Source organism: Chelonoidis abingdonii, chromosome 1, assembly GCF_003597395.2.
Source record: "Chelonoidis abingdonii isolate Lonesome George chromosome 1, CheloAbing_2.0, whole genome shotgun sequence".
Classification (NCBI taxonomy): domain Eukaryota; kingdom Metazoa; phylum Chordata; order Testudines; family Testudinidae; genus Chelonoidis; species Chelonoidis abingdonii.
The window spans coordinates 195,127,400-195,131,698 of record NC_133769.1 but is presented as its reverse complement, the minus strand read 5'-3'; the positions used below and the strand labels follow the sequence as shown (position 1 = coordinate 195,131,698).

Genomic DNA, 4,299 nt, shown 5'->3' with positions numbered 1-4,299 from the left:
AGCAACGTCAGACAATCATTTCATGCCTTTTTTCCTGGGTTACCTTTGCAGACGCCATACCAGAGAAAGCGTGGAGCCCACAGAGCTGACAGTCACAGTAAGTGTCCTGGGTGCTGGCAGACATGATACTGCATTGTTACACACCGGCAGCTCATTGTCTTTTGGCAGCAGTGTGTTATGACTGGTAGTCATCATCTTCATATTCCTGGGTGCTCTTTTAACCGACCTCAGTGAGGGGCACCTGGGCAACTGGCAGACGTGGGACTGCTTTGCTACACAGCAGCAACTCCTTGCCTTTGGCACCAGATGGTGCATATGATTGGTAGCAGTTGTCATCGTATTCCTGGGTGCTCTTTTAACCGAACTCGGTAAGGTCAGTCATGGGTGCCTGAGCAGACTCCTTCTTCCGAGCACCCAGGAGCTGACGATGGCTAGCAGTCAAACTGTACCGTCTGCTGCCACCCTAAAGATGTAAAAGATAGATGGAGTGGATCAAAACAAGAAAGAGACCCAATCTGTTTTGTATTCATTTGCTTCCTCCCCCCCTCCGTGAAATCAACAGCCTGCTAAACCCAGGGTTTTGAGTTCAATCCTTGAGGGGGTCATTCTGTATGTGACAGTTGTTTATGTTTCTCCTTGATGCAAAGCCACTCCCTTTGTGGGCTGTAATTCCCTGTAAGCCATGTCATCAGTCACCCCTCTCTCCATCAGAGGAGACAATCATTTCACACCTTTTTTCAGCCCAGATGCTATAGCACTGGAATCATGGAGACTGCTTAGATCACCGTGGCAATTATGAGCACTGTAAACACTATACGCAGTATCCTGGAGTATATGTAGAACCAGAACTTGCCAAAGCAAAACCAGGCGAGGAGGCGACAGTAGCATGCTGATGAGACTGATGAGGACATAGACATGGACATAGACTTCTTGCAAAGTACAGGCCCTGGCAATGTGCACATCATGGTGTTAATGGGGCAGGTTCATGCTGTGGAACACCGAATCTGGGCCCAGGAAACAAGCATAGACTGGTGGGACTGCATAGTGTTGCAAGTCTGGGATGTTTCCCAGTGGCTGCGAAACTTTTGCAGGTGTAAGGACACTTTCGTTTAACTTTGTGACTTGCTTTCCCCTGCCCTGAGGCACCAGAATATCAAGATGAGAACAGCCCTTACAGTTGAGAAGCGAGTGGCGATAGCTCTCTGGAAGCTTGCAATGCCAGACAGCTATCGGTCAGTCGAGCATCAATTTGGAGTAGGAAAATCTACTGTGGGGGCTGCTGTGATCCAAGTAGCCCACGCAATAAAAGATCTGCTGATATCAAGAGTAGTGACTCTGGGAAATGTGCAGGTCATAGTCGATGGCTTTGCTGCAATAGGATTACCTAACTGTGGTGAGACGATAGATGGAACCCATATCCCTTCTTGGCACTGGAGCACCAAGCCAGTGAGTATATAAACTGAAAGGGGTACTTTTCAATGGTGCTGCAAGCACTGGTGGCTCACAGAAGATGTTTCACCAACATCAATGTGGGATGGCAGGGAAAGGTATATAACACTCACATCTGCAGGAACTCTGATCTGTTTCAAAAGCTGCAGGAAGGGACTTTCTTCCCAGACCAGAAAATAACCATTGGGGATGTTGAAATGCCTATAGTTATCCTTGGGGACCCAGCCTATCCCTGTAAGCTAAACACCCTCTCCTCTCCCCTTTGATCACACCTTGCAGAGGCAATAAAGTCATTGTTGCTTCACATTCATGCATTGTTTATTAATTCATCACACAAATAGGGGGATAACTGCCAAGGTAGCCCGGAAGGGGTAGGGGCAGAGGGAAGCACAGGGTGGGGTGGGAGAGTAGGAAAGGACAAGGCCACACCACAATTTAAAACTTAAAAACTTATTGAAGTCCAGCCTTCCGTTGCTTGGGCAATCCTCTGGAGGCCCCCCCTTCGCATTCTTGGATGTCTGGGTGAGGAAGCTATGGAACTTGGGGAGGAGGGCAGTTGGTTACACAGGGGCTGTAGCGGCGGTCTGTGCTCCTGCTGCCTTCCCTGCAGCTCAACTATACACTGGAGCATATCAGTTTCATGCTTAAGCAGTTGGTGCATCGATTCTTGCCTTCTGTCAGCAAGCTGACACCACCTATCCTCTTCAGCCCTCCACCTCTCCTCACGTTCCTGTTGTGCTTTCTTGCACTCTGACATCGTTTGCCTCAACGCATTCTGCTGTACTCTGTCAGTGTGGGAGGATAGCAGCAGCTCTGAGAATATCTCATCCTGAGTGTGTTTTTTTCACCTTCTAATATTTGCTAGCCTCTGCGAAGGAGAAACATTTGCAGCTGGTGGGGGAAAAGGGAGATTGGTGGTGAAAAAGACACATTTTAGAGAACAATATGATCATTCTTTCCCGTTAAAACTTTCTGTTCACATTTCACAACAAATGTGCTTTTGTTCCAAGGTAGCATTTTGCCTCTTATACTGAGGGCCTGGTGGTGTGGCAGAGACACATGCAGGCCAGGCAACAGCATTTGGCTTGCAGGTAGCCATGCTAAGCCACAGTCTTTTGGCTTCTTTAACGCTCATAACATGTGGGAATGGTTTCAAACAGCAGCGCCCTCATTTCCCATACCAAGCGGCCATTGGGTTGACCGTTTAAAATGGGTTTGCAATTTAAAAGGAGGGGCTGCGATTTGCAGGTTAGCATGCAGCACAAACCCAAATAATACCCCCCCACCACGCTATTCTGTGGGATGATCACTTCTCCCCTCCCCCCACCGTGTGGCTAACAGTGGGGAACATTTCTGTTCAGCCACAGCCAAACAGCAGAGCAGGAATGGGCACCTCTGACTGTCCCCTCAATAAAGGCACCTTATTTCAACCAGGTGACCATGAATGATATCACTCTCCTGAGGATAACACAAAGAGAGATAAGGAATGGATGTTGTCTGAATGCCAGCAAACACCAGATTTCCACTCCATCCCCATACACATTAACAGACTTTTGCAGTAGCTGTACTGGCCATGAATGCCAGGGCAAATTAATCATTAAACACACTTGCTTTTAAACCATGTGTAATATTTACAAAGGTACCCTCACCAGAGGTCCCTTCTCCGCCTACAAGGTCCGTGAGTCCACCTTAGGTGGGTTTGGGGGGTACTGGTTCCAGGTCAGGATAAGAAACATCTTGGCTGTCGGGGAAACCGGTTTCTCCGCTTCCTGCTGTGAGCTATCTTCAATCTCTTTGTCATCATCTTCCTTGACCCCCAAACCTGCTTTCTTGTTGCGTGATTCTCCATTGACGGAGTCAAAGCACAGGGCTGGGGTAGTGGTGGCTGCGCCCCCTAGCATGGCACGCAGCACAGCGTAGAAGCAGCATGTCTGAGGCTTTGCCCTGGACCTTCCACTTGCCTCTCTGGTTTTGTGGTAGGCTTGCCTTAGCACCTTAATTTTCACATGGCACTGCTGTGCATCCCTGTTATGGCCTCTGTCCTTCATGCCCTTTGAGATTTTTCTAATGTTTTGGCATTTTGTTTACTGAAATGGAGTTCAGCTAGCATGGATTCATCTCCCCATATGGTAAGAAGATCCCATACCTCCCGTTCGGTTCATGCTGTAGCTCTTTTGCGATCCTGGGACTCCATCATGGTTACCTGTGCTGATGAGATCTGCACTCACCTGCACCTTGCCATGCTGGCCAAACAGGAAATAAAATTCAAAAGTTCGAGGGCCTTTTCCTGTCTGCCTGGCCAGTGCATCTGAGTTGAGAGTGTTGTCCAGAGTGATCACAATGAAGCACTCTGGGATAGCTCCCGGAGACCAATACTGTCAAATTGCAACCATACTACCCCAAATTCGACCTGGCAAAGCCAATTTCAGCGCTAATCCCCTCATCAGAGGTGGAGTAAAGAAATCGATTTAAAGAGTCCTTTAAGTTGTAAAAAAGAGCTTTGTCGTGTGGACCGGTCCAGGCCTAAATCGAGGTAATGCTGCTAAAATTGTAATGTAGACCAGGCCTAAGCTTTTGTTCTCCCAGAAATTCTGTACTCAGCTTTCCTTAGTTCTGTTATCATTTTAAGTTGGGAAATAAGCTTTACTGTACAAGGGATATAAAAATACCAAGGAAGAGTTCTCTCTGGTATTAAGGCAGTCTTGTAAATGATTCAAAGAAATTGTGATGAGTATAACCTTTACCTCAAATGCAACTGTGACCTTCACTTCACTTCTCTCAATGAATATGATAATGGTTTTACTGAAGGACAGGATATCATTCTGGGGCTGCACTTCGAACACTTCAGGG

General features: G+C 47.5%; 1 pseudogene; it reads right to left on the bottom strand.

Annotated features, from left to right (window-relative positions):
* Window positions 1–1,980: 1,980 nt before the first annotated feature.
* On the bottom strand, window positions 1,981–3,643 carry LOC142046263 (uncharacterized; annotated as a pseudogene).
* Between the last annotated feature and the right edge of the window lie 656 nt (window positions 3,644–4,299).